General features: G+C 35.8%; 2 long non-coding RNA genes across 3 annotated transcripts in view; one reads left to right on the top strand and one right to left on the bottom strand.

The window, feature by feature from the left end:
* Positions 1 to 796: 796 nt before the first annotated feature.
* Positions 797 to 19,469, bottom strand: part of LOC101676529 — a 37,896-nt gene continuing 19,223 nt past the window's right edge. The window contains exon 3 of one of the 2 annotated variants that reach the window (XR_006603419.1): positions 797 to 952. This is a non-coding gene — a long non-coding RNA (uncharacterized LOC101676529). Of the gene's footprint in view, positions 953 to 14,931; positions 15,012 to 19,469 lie in introns of those variants that run through there. The other variant, XR_006603418.1, reaches the window with a different exon arrangement.
* Positions 13,314 to 19,469, top strand: part of LOC123388900 — an 85,591-nt gene continuing 79,435 nt past the window's right edge. Inside the window, exon 1 of the long non-coding RNA XR_006603417.1 lies at positions 13,314 to 13,379. This is a non-coding gene — a long non-coding RNA (uncharacterized LOC123388900). The remainder of the gene's footprint in view (positions 13,380 to 19,469) is intronic.

Below are 19,469 nucleotides of genomic sequence, written 5' to 3'. Positions count from 1 at the left end.
ACAGAATTCATGTGTTCCCATATTTTCCCTCTGTACTTGCATACTTACAGCAATCTGCCTAAACCCTCTTTGCAAATTTCCAGATTCTAGTCCTCTGATGTCAATACTCATTTGCTGATCATATTGACTATTTTGCTGAGAAAAAAGTGCACTGAGGAAAGGACATCCATAGGTTCCCACTACTTCCTTTACTCATGTTGCTGTAAATGCAACTGTGTGTTCCATCTCCCTTTCTGCTACTCAAAATGAATTGTCTATACTCACACCTCAAGACCAATCCTGCTACTCATACACTGGATTTCATGCCCTTCATTCACTCATAGATATCCATCCAGAAATTATTTCCTTCCTCTCATGAAGCATTTTTCCATGCCTCCGGTATTATTTCCAGGAGCATACTTTACATGTTTTAAATTATACCATCTTAAAACAGTCTTCTTTAGACCTCACATTACCCTTCAATAGCCCCATTTCTAAGTTCCTCATAGCAAAATGCCACAAAAAATTTTTCTGTTCCATCTCTCTCACCATTCATATTTTCATGAATCCATGTCTCTTTGGTTATTACTGCTGAGTACTCATTTTCTGAAATTACATGATTAAAAGAGGCCACTTGTTTTCTTGACGTACAGATAAATTGGGTGGTATAGACATTCTCAAGATTTTTTTCAGAATGAAAGCAAAAAAATACATACTACAGAAGGCACTTAAAATACAGAAGGCACAGAAGGAGAAAGAAAATCTTCATAATCTAATTTTAATTCTATTTTTTATTCAAATATATACTTATGGACAAAAAAATTACATACTGAGTGGAAAATTCTCAACAGGATGTACATTTCTGATCTTCTAGTAGAGTTTGAAGTTAAGTTTTTAGATAGGCTTTCTCCAAAAAATAAGGAACACTTCCATAGATGTTTTAGGTGGGAAGCAGTGAAACATGAGAAAACATCTGAAAGTATAGAGAAAGTAACACTTTATTATAATCCTTGGGGCTTGACATCTTATTATGATTCATTTTCCATTTAAATGGACTTTAAGAAGAGTAAACTCTTATAACAATCATGATTTACTCAAACATCGTAAGAATTTGTTCTATGAAATCACTAATCATACTTGCCAAAGAGACTTACTACTTTTATCTTATATTTGAAATAACTCAGAACTTCGTTCAGTTAAAAGTGGACTAGGGTAGCTGGTAAATAGAATTCTGTACACAAAAATTAAGAGGGTCACCTCATGACTCAGGCTGTAATACTCTGATATTCCACCTGAATGGACAGGAGAAGAAGTTGAGGAAAATGTGTTGAGACATTCATCAGTACCTATTTTTTAATTAACAGAAGGGAGTGGGGAGAAATTAGAGGGGGAGATGAACCATGAGAGACCGTGGACTCTGAAAAACAATCTGAGGGTTTTGGAGGGGCGACGGGTGGAGGCTGGGTGTGCCTGGTGGTGGGTATTAAGGAGGGCACATATTGCATGGAGCACTGGGTGTGGTGCATAAACAATGAATTCTGGAACACTGACAAATTTTAAAAATAAAATTAAAAAAATACATTATTATTTATAGCTATTTGAGATTTATAGAAAAAATGGATTTGAAAATCCAGAGAATTTTTATACACAACTCTCTTGACCCCATATAGTTTATCATATTATTAAATCCATAGTTTACATTAGGGTTCATCTTTGTGTTGTGAAGTTCTATAGATTCTAACAAATGTATAATATGTCCATCATTATCATACCATACAGAATACTTTTGCTCTTAAGCTCCCCGTTCTCTACCTACTCATTGTCCCTCCCTCCCTTCCACTGAATTCCTGAAATCTTAGCTGAATTTCTTCAGTATGCCATATTGTTGGAATCATATGGTATGCACCCTTTTCAGATTGGCTTCTTTGGTTTAGCAGCATGCTTTTAAGTTTCTTCAGGTCTTTTTGTGGCTTGATATCTCACTTTTTTTTATTTCTATATAATATTCCACTGTCTGAATATGCAGTAGTTTACCATTTACCTATTGAAGGACACTTGATTGCTTCCAAGTTTTGGTATTTATTAAAAAAAATTGTTTTGAACATTTACATGCAGGTTTTTGCATAGATACTAGTTTTCAACCTCATTTGAGTGAACGTCAAGGAGTATGATTGATGGGTTGTATGGTAAGAGCATATTTAGGTTAGACAGTAAGAAACACTGCCAAACTGTTTCCCAAAATGTCTGTACCATTTTGCATTTCTACCAGCAATGAATAAGAATTCTTGCTCTGCATCCTTGTCAGCATTTGGTATTGTTGGTATTTTGAATTTTAACTGCTCTACTATATGCATAGTAGTATCTTACTGTTGTTTTAATTTGAAATTCCTTCAGGATATAGGGTGTTGTGCAACTTTTCATGTGTTTATTTTCTGTCTGTATATCCTTTTTGCTGAAGAACACATTTTAATGACCTTTGTTTGCTAAGCACAGCATCATATGTCAGGAACATTTGTTAATCTTTCACACAGGAAAATATATACTGAATTTGCTATATAGTTGCTCAGAAAAGTCAATTACATTCTAAGGAAAGTAGCAGTTAGCCAGTGGCAAAAGCTCTGTCATTTGTAGGGAAAATCACCATGGAGCCATTGTTTTCAAATTATGTGAGCAAGACACTATGTAAAATCCCATGTCCTTTTCCCTTCTAAAATGGCTTGTCACACTCAGAAAAATGTGCATATGCTACATATTTATAAGAAATGTCAAATATATATCTCAACATACAGTTATCTTAGTACATAGAAATTTCACTTATTAAATATACCCAATAAAACTGTATGCATATGTCTGTCAAAAGGCATGTAAAATAATCTTTAGAACAGCATTAGTAATTTCCCCAAACTGGAGACACCCAAAATCTTTCACCTGAATACTGAATTAATAATTTGTGATATATGCATTCACATTGAACACAAAAAAAGCCAAGTGAATGAGCAAATAATTGCTTTAAAAAAACCAGCCTGAATAATTCTTAGTTTTGAGGTTAAAAAATAGAACCAGTCATAAAAGAACATAATTTGGTTTATGAGGATTTCAAAATCAAAAAGAAACAACCACAGTGCTAAATGTCATCCTTGGTTATAGCATACCTGTGTGGAATTGAGCAGGTGATTGGGATGAGGCTTGGGAGGTGCTGGTATGTTCTCTTTCTTTATTGGGAACACTTCAAAAAGTTAGTGTTGTATTTTTTACTTTTTGAGGAACCTCCACACCATCTTCCAAAGTGGCTGGACTACCTTGAATTTCTACCAACAGTGTAGGAGTGTTCCCCTTTCTCCATAGCCTCTCCGACATCTGTTATTTTTTGCCTTCTCAATTTTTGCCATTCTAACTGGTGGAAGCGGGTATCTCAATGTGGTTTTGATTTGAGTTTCCCTGATGGCTAATGATGATGAACATTTTTTCATGTGTCTGCTAGCCATTTGTATGTCTTCCTTGTAGAAGGTTCTGCTCATGTCTCTTGCCCATTTTTTGACTTGATTATTTGTTTTTTAGGTGTTGAGTTTGGGAAGTTCTTTATAGATCTTGGATATTAGCCCTTTATCTATAGTGTCATTTGCAGATATCATCTCCCATTCTGTGGGTTGCCTCTTTGTTTTGTTGACTGTTTCCTTTGTTGTGCAGAAGTTTTTATCATGATGAAGTCCCAAAAGTTCATTTTCGCTTTTGTTTCACTTGCCTTTAGAGACATGTCTTGAAAGCTGCTGCTGCAGCCAATGTAAAGAGGTTACTGCCTATGTTCTCCACTAGCATTTTGATGGATTCCTGTCTCACACTGAGGCCTTTCATCCATTTAGAGTTTATCATTGTGTATGATGTAAGAGAACAGTCGAATTTCATTCTTCTGTAGATGGCTGTCCAATTTTCCCAGCACGATTTATTGAAAAGACTTTTTTCCCATTGAATATTTTTCCTGCTTAGTCGAAGATTGGTTGACCATAGAGTTGAAAGTCCATATCTGGGCTCTCTGTTCTGTTCTACTGATCTGTGTGTCTGTTTTTGTGCCAATTCCATGCTGTCTTGGTGATCACAGCTTTGTAATATAGCTTACAGTTAGGCAATGTGATATCCTCAGCTTTGTTTTACTTTTTCAACATTCCCTGGGGAATTTAGGGTCTTTTCTGGTTCCATAGAAATTTTAGGTTTGTTCCAGCACTTTGAAAAATGTCATTGGTATTTTGATTGGAATGGTGTTCAAAGTGTAGATTGCTCTGGGTAGCACAGAGTTTTAACAATGACATTTTAACAATGTTTATTCTTCCAGTCCATGAGCATGGGATGTTTTTCCATTTTTGGTGTTTTCAATGTCTTTCATAAGTGTTCTATAATTTCTAGAGTATAGATTCTTCACTTCTTTTTTTTTAAGATTTTATTTATTTATTTGACAGAGAGAGTAGGCAGAGAGGCAGGCAGAGAGAGTGAGGAAAGCAGGCTCCCTGCTGAGCAGAGAGCCGGATGTGGGACTCAATCCCAGGATCCTGAGATCATGACCTGAGCCAAAGGCAGTGGCTTAACCCACTGAGCCACCTGGCACCCTAGATTCTTCATTTCTTTTGTTAGGTTTATTCCAAGGTATTTTATGGGTTTTGTGCTATTATAAATGGAATGATTCCCAATTTCTTTTTCTGTAGTTACATTGTTAGTATATGGGAAAGCAGCTGATTTCTGTGCATTGATGTTGTATCCTGCCACATTACTGAACTTCTGTATGAGTTCTAGTAATTTAGAGGGGGAGTCTTTTGGGTTTTCCACATAAAGTATGTCATCAGTGAAGAGGGAGAATTTGACTTCTTTGTTGCCATTTTGAACACCTTTTTGTTGTCTGATTGCTGTTGCTAGGACTTCTAATGCTATTTTGAACAATAGAGGCTAAAGTGGGCATCCTTGCTGTGTTCCAGATCTTAAGGAAAGTGCTCTCAGCTTTTCCCTATCAAGAATGATATTTGCTATGAGTTTTTCATGGTTGGTTTTTATGAAATTGAGAAATCTTCCCTCTATCTCTATGTTCTAAGGGTTTTAATCAGGAAAGGATGTTATATTTTGTCAAATGCTTTTTCTGCATCAATTGAGAGGGCCACATGGTTCTTCTCTTTCCTTTTATTAATATGTATTATCACACTGATTGCTTTGCTAAAGCTGAACCACCCTTGAACCCCAGGGATAAATCCCACCTGGTCATGATGGCTAATCCTTTTAATGTACTGTTGGACCCTATTAGCTAGGATATTGTTAAGAATTTTGGTATCCAATGACCCAGCAGTTACACTACTGGATATTTACCCCAAAGATACAGATGTAGTGAAAAGAAGGGCCATCTGTACCCCAGTGTTCATAGCAGCAATGGCCACAGTCGCCAAACTGTGGAAAGAACAAAGATGCCCTTCTGTGGACAAACAGATAAAGATGTGGTCCATATATACAATGGAATATTACTCACCCATCAGAAAGGATGAGTACCCAACTTTTGCATCAGCAGAGATGGAACTGGAGGAGATTATGCTAAGTGAAATACGTCAAGCAGAGAAAGCCAATTATTATATGGTTCCCCTTATTTGTGGAACATAAGGAATAGCATGGAGGATATTAGGAGAAGGAAGGGAAAAATGAGGCAGGCAGAATCAGAAGGGGAGATGAACCACAAGAGACTATGGACTATGGGAAACAAACTGAGGTTTTCAGAGGGGAATAGGGTGGAAGGGGTGAGTTGGCCTGGTGATGGTTATTAAGGACAGCATGTATTGCATGGAGCACTTGGTGTTATATGCAAACAATGAATCATGGAATACTACATCAAAAATGAATAGTGTACTGTATGACGACTAATATAATAAAAAAGTTAGTGTTAAAATCTTTGAGTTGTACACTTGTAATTTATGCATTTTTCTAAGTATTATACTTCAGTTTATTCTAAAAACCAAATAATATAGTAAAATATATATGTTTAGTCTTTAATCTACATATTAAGTAAAACTTTAAGTAATTTAAGTAACTTTTGTCAATAAAATACTGACAAAGGAGTAAAATCTCGAATCTAGCTGTTTCTATATATACTTAGATGTTAAAAAAGTTTGAAATGAAATACAGAAACCATATAAGCATAAACATGTGTATTTGCATTCTACACAGGTTTTGTATTTGTATCTCGTGTGTGTGTGTATAATACATATATAGGTATATGTACTTTGGCTATGTAGACTGCTTTGGGGAACAAGGACAGTTTAACGTTTTCCATATTTTAAATGACTATTTCTACCTCTATTTAATCCTTTTTTATTTGTAATTGAAGAAGAGTTACATAGTATTTTATTCAGGTATACAGTGTAGTGATTTCCCTTTTAGATACATTATAAAATGTTCACCCAAATGAGTATAGTTAAAATCTGTCACTGAACAATGTTATTACAATATTATTGATTATATTCCCTATGCTACTTTCCATGACTGTGAGTTATTTATATTGTAAGTGGAAGTTTGTATCTCTTAACCCATCACATCTATTACCTGTCTCCCCAAGCCCTCCTTGTTGGCAATCACCAATTTGTTCTTTGTATCTATCATTCTGCTCTGTTTTGTATTGTTTGATGGTTGATTGGTTGCTTTGTTTCTTTTGCTTTCTAGATTGCACACATAAGTGAAGTCATATGGTATTTTTCTACCTGACTTATTTCATTTAGCGTGAAATTCCATTGAGTAAATATATCTTATTTTATTTAATATTTACCTGCAAATGGACATTTTGATTACTTCTATATTGTGGATATTGTAATTACCAAAATCAACAGAGTGCACATATACTTTTAAATTAATATTTTTGTTTTCTTTGGGTAAAAACCCACCAAGAGAATTACTGGGCCACATGGTATTTCTGTTTTTAATTTTTTTTTTTAACCTACTCACCGAAGTGCACAATGGTTCCTTTTTTCTCACATCCTCAACAACACCTGGTTTTTCTTATCTTCTTAACATAAGAAATGTAAGTAAGAAGTAAGTAAGTAAGAAGTGTAAGACGACTATCTCTTTGTGCTTTTGATTCACATTTCCATAATGATCAGTGATGCTGACTACCTTTTCAGGTGTCTGTAGCCATCTCTATGTCCTCTTTGGAAGAATGTCTACTTAGATCCTCTATCCATTTTTTACTGGGCTATTCGGGGATTTTTTTTTTTTTTTCTGTTGAGTTGTATGAGTCCTTTATATATCTCTCCCATCCAATATACTTGCTTTTCATTTTGTTCATAGTATACTTCACCGTGCAAAAGTTTTCCAGTTTGATGTAGTCCCAACTTGTTTATTTTTGCTTTTGTTTCTCTTGCCTGTAGAGACAAATCCAGAAAAATATTGGTAAGAATTATGTCCAGAAGTTTACTGTCTATGACATTTAGGTCTTCAATTTTGAATTTCTTTGTAGGAGTTAAGAAAATGGTCCAGTTTTCCCAGTACCATTTACTGAAGAGAATGTCTTTTCCTAGTTCTATATTTTTGCCCCCTTTTAATAGATAAATTGACTATAAAAATATGAGATTATTTTGGAGTATTCTATTAGCTGATGATTAATGTGTATTTTTGTGCCAGTACCATGCTATTTTTATTATTAGAGTCTAGTGGTATAGTTTCAAGACTGATACATCCAGCTTTGTTCTTCTTTCTCAGGATTACTTTGGCTATGTAGACTGCTTTGGGGAACAAGGACAGTTTAACGTTATTAATTCTTCCATTCCATGAGCCAGATAAATCTTTCCATTTATTTGTGTCATCTTCAACTTCTATCATCACTGTTTTATAGTTTTCAGAGTACAGTTCTTTCACCTCTTTGGTTAAATTTATTCTTAGGTATTTTATTCTTTTTGATACAGTTGTAAGTGGGATTTTTTTCTGTACATGATTTGTATTTTACAACTTTTCTGACTTCTTTGATTTCTTCTGATCATTTCTTTGCAGTCTTTATGGTTTTTTATAAACATTATCATTTCATCTGCAAATAAGGAGTTTCACTTGTTCCTTATTAATGTAAAAGATTTTATTTCTTTTTTATTGTCTCATTGCTGTGACTAGGACTTCCAGGACAAATAATGTAAAAAAGTGATGAAAGTAAACAGGAATGTTTTGTTCTTAATCTTGAAGGAAATGCTTTTAGCATTTCATCATCGACTGTGATGTCAGCTGTGGTCTTTGTTATGTTGAGATAAGTTTCCCCTATACCCACTTTGTGGAGAGTTTTTATCATGAATAGACAGTGAATTTTGTCAAATGTTTTTTCGTATCTATTGACATTTCCATATTGTTTTTATTATGGATTTTGTTAATGTGGTATTTCACACTGATTTGCAAATAATGAAACATTCTTGCATCCTTGGAATAAATTGCATCTGATTGTGGTAAATGATCCTTTTAATGTATTGTTAAACTTGGTGTGCTAAATGTCGTTGAGGACTTTTTGCACCTTAATCATCAAGGCTACTAGTCCATAGTGTTTTGGTAGTATAACTGTTTTGGTATTAGGTTAATGGTGGTCTTATAGAATGAATTTGGAACCACTACTTTTAGTCTGAGAAATTTAAGTGTTAACTATTCATTAAATATTTGGTAAATTCACCTGTGAAACCACCTGAGGCTGGACATTGTTTGTTGGAACTACTTTGGTTAGCCATCCAATTTTATAATTAGCCACCAATTTGTTCAGATTTTCTATTTGTTCTTGACTCTTTTTTAGAACATTGTATTTTTCTTGAAATATATCCATTTCTTCTCAGTTGTCCAACTTGTTTGCATAGTTTTTCATAGTACTCTAATCCATTTATGTCTGTGCTGTCACTTTTATCTTTTATTTCTGATTTTTCCCCCATCCAAGTTTTTATTTAAATTCCAGTTAACATACAGTGGAATATTAGTTTCAGGTGTAGATTCAGCACTTACATACAATACCCCATACTCATCACAACTCCCCTCCATACTACCCACCACGTATTTCACCCGTTCTCCCTGCCCACCTCCCCTCTGTTAACACCATTTTGTTCTCTACAGCTAAAAGTCTGTTTCTCTCACTTTTTACCCCCCAAGTATTTGTTCGGTTCCTTAAACTCCACATATCAGTGAAATCATATGGTATTGTCTTTCTCTTAGTAACTTATTTTGCTTATATTATATTCTGTAGCTCCATCAAGGTCATTGCAAAGGAAACCATTTCATTCTTTTTGATGGCTGAGGAATATTCCATTATATCTTTATCCATTTATCAATCGATGGAATTTGAGCTGTTTCCATCGCGTGGTTATTGTTGATATGCCACTATAACCATTGGGGTACATGCATCCCTTCAGTATCCTTTCAGTAAATACCTAGTAGTGCAATTGCTGGATTATAGGGCAGCTCTACTTTTAACTTTTTGAGGAACATCTATACTGTTATCCAGAGTGGCTACACCAGTTAGCATTTCCACCAACAGCATATGAGGGTTCCCCTTTCTCTGCATCCTGGCCAATTCCTGTTGTTTCCTGTCTTGTCAATTTAAACCATTCTGACTGGTGTGAGGTGATACCTCATTGTAGTTTTGATCTGTATTTCCCTGATGCTGAGTGATGTTGAGCATCTTTTAATGTTTCTGTTAACCATGAGAACAACTTCTTTGAAAAATTTATCTTCATGTATTCTGCCCATTTTTTAAAAAAGATTTTTATTTATTTATTTGACAGAGAGAGAGAGAGATCACAAGTAGGCAGAGAGAGAGGGGAAGCAGGCTCCCCACTGAGCAGAGAGCCCGATGCAGGGCTCAATCCCAGGACCCTGAGATCATGACCTGAGCCAAAGGCAGAGGCTTTAACCCACTGAGCCACCCAGGCGCCCCTTCTGCCCATTTTTAAACTGGATTATTTGTTATTTTGGGTGTTGAATTGGATAAGTTCTTTATAGATTTTAGATACAGACTCTATATCAGACATGTCATTTGCAAGTATCCTCTCCCATTCTATAGGCAGCCTTTTAGTCTTGCTTATTGTTTTCTTTGCTATGCAAAAATCTTTTTCTTTTGATAAAGTCTCAATAGTTTATTTTTGCTTTTGTTTCTCTTCCCTCAGGAGACATACCTAGAAAGAAGTTGCTCAGGCCAATGTCAAAGATGTTAATGCTCGGCTTCTCCTCCAGGATTTTGATGGTTTCTTGTCTTATATTTAGGTCTTTCCTCCATTTTGTATTTATTTTAAGTAATGGCCTAAGAAGGTGGTCCAGTTTCATTCTTTTGGTTGTGGTTGTCCAGTTTTCCCAACAGCATTTGTTGAAGAGACTTTTTTCCAATGGATATTCTTTCCTGCTTTGTCAAAGATTAATTGACCATATAGTTGGGGGTTCATGTCTGGGTTTTCTATTCTGGTCTATGGATCTATGTGTCTGTTTTTGTGCCAATACCATACTGTCTTGATCACTACGGAATTATGAGGCCTCCAGATTTGCGCCCCCACCCCCAAGATCACCTTGACTATTCAGGGTCTTTTCTGGTTCCATAAAATTTTAGGTTTTTTTGTTCCAGCTCTGTGAAAAATGCCGCTGGTATTTTGATAGGGATTGAACTACATGTGTAGATTGCTTTGGGTAATATAAACATTTTAACAATATTTGTTATTCCAACCAATGAGCATGGACTATTTTTCCATTTCTTTGTGTCCTCTTCAATTTCTTCCGTAAGTGTTCTATAGTTTGGAGACAAGATCTTTATCTTCATGGTTAGGTTTATTTGCAAGTATCTTACGGTTTTTGTTGCAATTGTAAATGGGATCAATTCCTTGATTTCTCTTTTTGCTGTTTCATTATTGCTGTATAGGTATCAACACATTTCTGTACATTGATTTTGTATTGTGTGACTTTACTGAATTCATGTATCAGTTCTAGCAATTTTGTGGTGAGTCTTTTGGGTTTTCTAGATAGAGTATCTTGTCATCTGCAAATGGTTAAACTTTAAAAGGCTATATTTTAATGAACCAGCTATTTTAATTTCATTGAACTTTTCTACTTTTTATAGTCTTTATTTCATTTATTTATGCTAGGATCTTACTTCCTTTTTCCTATCATTTTTGGACAGTATTTGTTATTTCCCAATTCTTCTAGGTATACCGTTAGACAGTATATGTGAATTTTTTTCTTTTTTCCTGGTTTAAGCCCATATTCCTATCACCTTCCCTCTTAGAACACTAAATGTGTCTTAGAATTTGAACTGATGTGTTTCCATTTTCATTCATCTCAGGATATTTTTATTTCCTCTTTGATTTCTTCAGTGATCTACTGGTTTTCTTAGTGTATGCTGTTTAGCCTCCCTGTGTTATATTTTCTTCTACTTTTTTTCTTACAATGGATTTCTAGTTTTGTACTATCATGGTTGGAAATTATCCAGATATGATTTTAAGGCTCTGAAATTCATTGATATTACTTTTGTGGCCTAGAATGTGTGTATCCTGAGAAAGGTTTAATGTGACTTGAAAATAATGTGTTTCTGCTATTTTCAGATTATATTGGGCCCAATGTTGGTTCAAAACCACTATTTCCTTATTGATTTTCTCTCTGGATGGTCTATGCATTGATGTAAGTGAGGTGTTAAAGTCCTCTGGTCGTATTGTATTATTATAAGTCTCTTTATGACTGTTAACATGTGATTTATTTATTCTGGAACTATTATGTTGGGTTCACAGTTATTTACAATTATATCCTCTGGTTGCATTGATCATTATGTAATGACCTTCTTTGTTTTGTGTTACTCTTTATTTAAAATCTGTCTAGTCTGTGCGTTGCCTGGGTGGCTTAGTTGCTTAATGGTCCAACTCTTGATTTTGGTTCAGATCATTATCTCAGAGTCCTGGGATTGAGCCTTGCCTCAAGCTACATGCTAAATGGGAGTTTACTTGAGGATTCTTTTCCTGCCCTTTGCTCCTCCCCCACCTATGTTCTTGCTTTCTAAAATAAATTTTTTAAACAGTAAAATTTATCTAATCTGATATAAATATTGCTATCCCAGCATTTTTTTTTTTTTTGCTTCCGTTTGCATGGAATACTTTTTCCATCTAATCTGCGTGTATTTAGGTCTGCAGCAAATCTCTTGTAGGCAACACAGAGATAGGCCTTGTTCTTTCAACCATTCAGTCATCTTTTGTCTTTTGACTGGAGCACTTAGTCTACTTACATTTAAAGTAGTTATTGATTGATAGGTATTACTTACTGCCATTTTTTAAATTGTCTGATTGTTTTTGTAGTTCTATTCCTTTCTTCCTCTTGCTCTATTTCCCTTAAATATCGTCTTTGGCATTATGTTTAGATTATTTTTTTGAACATCTATTACATATTTTTGGTTTGTTTTTACCTTGTGGTTCATATGTAACATCTTGTGTGTATAGTAATCTATATTAAGTCAATGGTAGCATAAGTATGAACACATTTTAAAAGCACAACCTTTTTCTTCATACTTGTTTGATGATGTAATGTCATATTTTACATCTTTTAAATTGTGTATCCCTTGACTAACTTTTATAGATGTAATTGATTTTACTACTATCATCTTTTTAACTTCAGCAGCTTTAAAAATGATTGATCTACTACCTTGACTGTATGTTTTTATAAGTGAAATTTTTTTCCTTTCAGTTTTTTCTTCTAATTATGGCCTTTTCTTTTCCACTTAAAGAAGTCCCTTGAACATTTTTCACAAGACCAGTTTAGTGGTGATGAACTCTTTTTTAACTTTTCTTTGCCTAGGAGAGTCCTCATTTCTCCTTTAATCCTGAATGATAACTTTGCTGCATAAGGTATTCTAGGTTGCTAAGGGGGGAGGGACTACCCTACAGTTTGCAGGCCAGAAAGGAGAGAGATGATATATTCAAACTTTCTTCTAAAGAAACCAGCTGATAGTCTTATGTATTTTCCCTCTATATGATCCTCTCCTTTTCTCTTTCTACTTTTAACATTCTCTCCTTAAATTTTGCTATTATTGTTTTGCTATATTGTTTGCTATAGTACAGAATTCCTTAAGCTCATCTTGTTTCATTCTCTCTGATTTTTGGGGCCTGGATATCTGTTTCTTTGCCCAGATTAGGGAGGGCTTTTTTTTTTTTTTAGCTATTATTTATTCAAATAAGTTTTATGTTCCTTTCTATCTCTTTTCTTCTGGAACCCCTATTTTGCAAATATCAGTATGCTTGATGTTGTTTGCAGAGGTCTCTTAACCTATCCTCATTTTAAAAATTATTTTTTCTTTCCCCTGTGTAGCCTGGTTACTCTCCACTAGTCTGTCAGATTGCTGATCCATTCTTCAGCATCCTTTACTCTGGTGATTCCCTCTGAGTTCATCAAGTCTTTTCTCCAGTCTGGTGAGTACGTTTTTGAATTTTTTTTTTTTTGATAAATTGGTTATATGTTTCTTTTAGTTCTTTTCCTAGAGTTTTGTCTTCTTCCTGCAGCTGTTTCTATGTATTAAGTAGGTCAGCTATGTCTCCTAGTCTTGAAAGTATGACCTAAGGTAGAAGGCATCATGTAGCACCCAACAAGTCAGTCCCTCATGGTTTTTAAAATCAGGTGCTCCAGGGACATCTCTGGCTGAGATGCATGCAGCCTTCTTTTGGGCCTGGGCTGTGATGGCTGCAGGTGCACTGGTAAGCAGGTCTTACCCCAGCATAAGTGCCTTAGAGGTTTGGCTACAGTCACTCTGAGAGCACTGGTGAGTGAGGATGTCCTCAGCCTGGCTGTTTGCAATGACCAGTCACAACTATTTCAGGTGTGCTGCTGGCACTGTCTTACCCCACCTTTTCAAAGTGGTAAGTACTCTGCAAAGGTACACTCTTCTGGGTAAGGCTGCTTGTGCAATGTGTCAGGGAAGCAATCTTAAGTCCCAGCTGAGTATCCCCTCCAACCCAGACAGGGGTGGGAGCTGCTTTGGAGGGGCACCTGACGGAGCAGGTATGGTAGGTGGGGTGGGTTCCCAAGGGATAGCTAGGTCAGGGAAAACCTATTAGCAAAATAAATGGAGTGTCACAATTGGCTCCAGTTAAGTGTCCAACAAGCTAGGCTGGAGGGCAGGAAAGATGGTAACCACAAACACTTCTATTCTAACAAAAGATCCCTCACCCCCAAATGCATGTCCTAAAATTAGTCAATAGATCTCCCTAATGTATATACTAGGCGATTTTTCAAACCTCTGCTTTGGTGCTGGGTCACAGGACCAAAGTGATATAGCATTCTGGTTCTTTATGGATGAAGAAGTATAGGAGTATAAGACTTAATCAGTTTTCAAAACCAGACATTTTAGGGGTTATCTTCATTGTGAAGGTCCCTGCAGCTAGGTGTGCTCAATATGGGGTTTGACTTGTTTGCTTTTCAGGGATATCCCTCCCACTGTGGGACTGCTACACTAGGCTCATTGGCTGGTTCCCAACTATGTGTCTCCCCTTCCAATCATTTTGAAAGTGAGTTCATTACATGTAGTTCTAGCTTTCTTGTGTTGTAGGAGGAGGAGAACTCGGGATCCTATTACGCTGCCATCTTCCATATTCTCTTTATTATCCTTTTGAATCATAAGATTTGGTTCAGTTTGAAAATAAGGCATAATGGCTATTAAGATTGTATAATGGGGACTATATTATTGATGGGAGATTCCTTCAGGACATAATCGTGTTTTTTTTCTTTCTCTTGTCCATGATCTACAAAGTTAATAATTTCCCATGTTAGAACTAATTAATAGTGTTAATATATAAGATAGAGTCCAAGCAAAGAACATAAATGGGTCTTACAATTCTGTGGTACAGTGTCTTCAGTTTGGGGACCATGATAGATATAGTGTCATAGTCTGGTTTTACTGAAAATGTCTTCTTTTGCAAATAAATTAAGAAGTAATTATTCCAATTTTACAAGATTATGTTTAGCTCACCAATATTTTATCAAGTTCATTTATGAATACTCCTCCTCTTCATCCAGCTATTTTCATATCCTTCTCTTTCTTTGTATCACTAAGCAAAAAATAAAAATAAAAAAATAAAAAAGCTGCATTTACAAGTTCCTCAAACCTGGTTAGCAGTCTGGGAAGAAAATATTTAATTTCCTAGAAAGGAAAAAGCAAAGGCAAGGAGAAACTTGGATAGTAAGGTGACATCTCAGACCAGCTGGTGATAGTGTGATTCAATGTGATTCACTGTTTCATTAAGAATTAAATGGGATGAGAAGAGTGGGAAAAGATGGCGGGAGGATTCAGAGCTCACCTCCTTCCACAGAAACACCAAAGCAACGAGTACATGTAATTCAATTCACTCTGAAAATGAACTGAAGACCAGAAGAACATCTTCCACAGCTAAAGACATAAAGCTGAAGGGCTGGATGGGCAGAGACACATTGGAGAACTAAACTCCTGGAGCAGGAATGCATAAATGGGTGCAGAGGAGTAAGAAGGATCAAGCCCCACATCTAGGATGCTGGGGACCTGCACAAAGATGAGCTCTGATAATATCCAGCTTTCAAAATCAGCTGGGCTTAGGTCCCGGAGAGTCAGGAGGGTAGGGTATAGAAAACTGAGTATCTGCTCTTAAAGAGCAAGGGCTTTAGTACTCAATCCAAGACCCAGCTCAGAAGCATGGGTTTGAAAAGCACTAGGGTTACACAAGAGAGAGATCTATTGACAACTTTTAGAATGTGTGCTGGAGAGACCCGTATCTACAGGACTTGCCCTGAGGATGGAAAAGCTGGCAGGTACCATTTTTATTACCCTTTATCAGTCTATCTATCTGGATACTTGCTAGAGCCTGTTCTGACACTCTCTATTTACCTAGCTAGCACTCTTTGCCCTACCCAGGCAGGGCCCCTGTAAAACAACTCCCTACTTTCCACACATCCTGGGTACCTCATTTGGGACTGTTATTGCCTTGGGGTGAGGAGCACAATGTGTCACCCAGGGACCAGCACCAGTGCCCCTAGAGAACAAATCCTGCTTGCTCCAGGGATAGTCCCACCCACCAGGTGGCCCTAGTATTTAAAATCATGCCTCCCAGGCAGCTATACCAGGGGCAAGCCAGCCTACCCATGTACACAGAGGAGTCTGCCAAGTCATTGATGATAGCCAGGTTGAGGGAGGAGGCTGCCTACCAGGATGCATGCAGGCACTGGGGACCTCTAGAACATTTGGTTCTGGGGACTAGAGGGCATTGATAACAAGGCATCAGAGGACACCTTCCACATCGGGCCACACATAGAGACAAAATAAGGGGAAAAGGAGTATGTTGAAAATGAAAGAACAAAACTCTAGAGAAAGAGCTAAATGAAACAGAGAAGAAATTTACCTGAAAAAAGTTCAAAGTAAAGGTCACAAAGATTTTCATCAGACTGAGAGAAGACTGAATGAACTGAGAAGTTTACCAATCAGTCAGATCTGAAGAATACAACTGCTGAAATATAAAATCTATTAGAGGGAATCAACATCAGATAAGAAAATGCAGAAGGATACATCAGCAATCTGAAAGACTGGGTAGTAGAAAGCAACCAAGATGACCAACAAAAAGACCAAATTTAAGAAATGAAATGGGCTAAGGGCCAAATTCAAGCATACTAAGATTCACATTATAAGGGACCCAGTAGGAGCAGAGAAAGGAGCAGAAAACGTAAGTCAAGGAAGAATAGATGAAAAGTTCCATATCCGGGGAAAAAACAGACATCCAGGTCCAAGAACTAGAAAGAACCCCAAACAAGATGAACCTAAGTGGCACACAAAGATAAAGACAAAATCTTAAAAGCATCAGGAGAAAAGGAAACAGGCTCATTTGGTTTCCATCAAATATAACTATCAGTTGATTTTTCAGCAGAAATTTACAGGCCACTGAATAGTATGATATATTCAACGTGCTAAAAGGAAAAAGCCCTACAACCAAGAATACTCTAAATGGCAAGGTTATCATTCACAATTGAAGGAGAAATAGTTTCCCAGACAAAAGTTACTCATTACTCTTAAACTATACAAGAACTGTTAAAGGGACCTTCTTTAAGTGGCAAAGAAAATGTCTTAATTACAAGTAAATTTCATTGGTAAAAGTAAACAGAGAGTGATTGCGTCAGTCACTCATAAAGCAAGTATGAAGGGTAAAAGACAGGCGTAGTGAAATTTTGTGTACAAAATTAGTCAAACAACACACAAAGGAAAAAGATATAAAATATGACATAATGTACATAAAAACTGGAATGATAAACTAAAAATGTAGCATTTTAGAATATATTTGAACTTCAGCAACCATCAAATACAGACTGATACATACATAGGATTTTATGTGAAACTCATGGTAACCACAAACCAAACACCTATAATGGATATATAACATATCACAAGGGAAAAGAGCAAGAAAAGAAAAAGGGACAAAGAATACCCACACAAATAACCAAACACCAATGTAAACAATGGTGCTAAGTACATACCTATCAATATTTGCTTTAGAAGTACTTGGACTACATGCTCAAAAAGAGAACACATTAAAAAAAGAAAAGAAAAACAAAACACAAAGTGCCTACAAGAGACTTGATGAAGATCTAAAGACACATATACACTGGAAGTGAAGGTATGGAAAAACATATCTCATGCCAGCGGTGTGGCGGGGGGGGGGGAATCCTGGGTAGCAATACTTGTTCCAGACAAAATAGACTTTAAAACAAAGACTGTCAAGAGAGAAAAAAGGTCTTAATGAGAGACAAAGAGGACATAATGATAAAACAATCAACCCAATAAGAAGATACAACAATGGTAAATATCTATGCATCCAGCACCGAAGCACCTAAGTACATAAGGCCAATATTAACAGAATTAAAAGGAAGAAATTTTTAGTTTTTACATACTAATAAGCAAAGTGGCAGGAAGAGAAATTACAAAACCAATCACATTCATGGTTCCACTGAAAAGAAGGAAATAACCTAGGAATAAATTAAATCAAGGAGATAAAATCTTGTACTCTGAAAATTATAAGACTTTAATGAAAAAACTAAAGGCTGAAGGAAACACAAATAAGTGTAAAAACAAACCATGCTCATGTATTTGAAGAATTAATAAAGTTACAATATCCATACTACCAAAAGCAACTGCAGATTTAATGCTGTCCCTATCAAAACACTAATAGTATAATTCTACATTGTGTAAGGAACTACAAAAGACCTCAAGTAACCAGAGCAATCTTGAAATTGAGAACAAACCTGGAGATACCATGATCCAAGATTTCAAATTCTAAAAGGCTATTGTAATTCAAACAGTATGATATTGACACAAAAATAAACATATGGAGTGATGGAACAGAATAGAGAGCCCAGAAATAAGCCATGTTTGTGTGATGAATTAATCAATGATAAAGAAGGTGAGAATATACAATCAGAAAGAAATAGTCCCTTCAATAAATGGTGCTGGGAAAACTGAATAGCTACAGGCTAAATAACTAAAGGATCACTTTTTTGGACCGTACACAGAAGTTGACATAAATATAAGTCCCTGAACTGTAAAACTCCTAGAAGAAAGTATAAAGAGCAAAGTCTTAGGCACTGGTTTTTGCAGTGTTTTTCTGGCACATCTCTGCAGGCAAGAGAAATGTAATAAAAATAAGCAAATGGGACTATATCACACTAAAGAGCTTTTGCACAGGGAAGGAAACCATCAACCAAACAAAAAGGCAATCTACTCAATGGGTTGAGAAAATTGCAAATGATGTATCCAATAAGGGGTTAATATCCAAAATATATAAGGAACTTCTACAACTGAACCCCCCCCTAAAATCCACATCATCTGGCAAAAAAAAAAAAAAAAAAAAAATGCACAGAGGACTTGAATAGACATTTTTTCCAAAGAAAACATACATATGGCCACTAGACACCTAAAAAGATCCTCAAAATTACTAACCATCAAGGTAATGCAATTCAAAACCACAATGAGATGTCACTTCACATCAGCCAGGATAACTAAAAGAAGCTAAGAAATAACAAGTGTTGGCAATGACGGGGAGAAAAATGGCCTCCGTGCACCGATGGTGAGAATGTAAGTTGGTATAGCCACTATCAAAAACATACTCTATGACCCAGTAAATCTATTTGTGGGTACTTGCACAAAGAAAACAAAAACACCAATATATGTAACTCTATGTTTTTTGTAGCATTATTTATAACAGCCAAAATAATGAAAAAACCTAGGTACTGATAGGTGGCTATACAAAGAAAATAAGGTATATACACACGATGGAATAATATTGAGCCATAAGAAAGCAACATAGTTGAACCAAGACAGCATTTTGCTAACAGAAAGAAGTCAAATGGGAAAACATAAATATTTTCATAATTTGTGGAATATAAATATATATGCACATATTTTTGTTGTTCATGGATATGTGCATATATACATATGTACGCATATACACACATATACATATATATGCATATACATACATATACCTGTATTATAC

The sequence above is a fragment of the Mustela putorius genome, unplaced genomic scaffold (genome assembly GCF_011764305.1).
Source record: "Mustela putorius furo isolate JIRA1106 unplaced genomic scaffold, ASM1176430v1.1 tig00003923_pilon_pilon_pilon, whole genome shotgun sequence".
In the NCBI taxonomy this organism is placed as follows: domain Eukaryota; kingdom Metazoa; phylum Chordata; class Mammalia; order Carnivora; family Mustelidae; genus Mustela; species Mustela putorius.
Note: the sequence above shows the minus strand (reverse complement) of the source record. Positions and strands in the feature narration are given on the sequence as shown.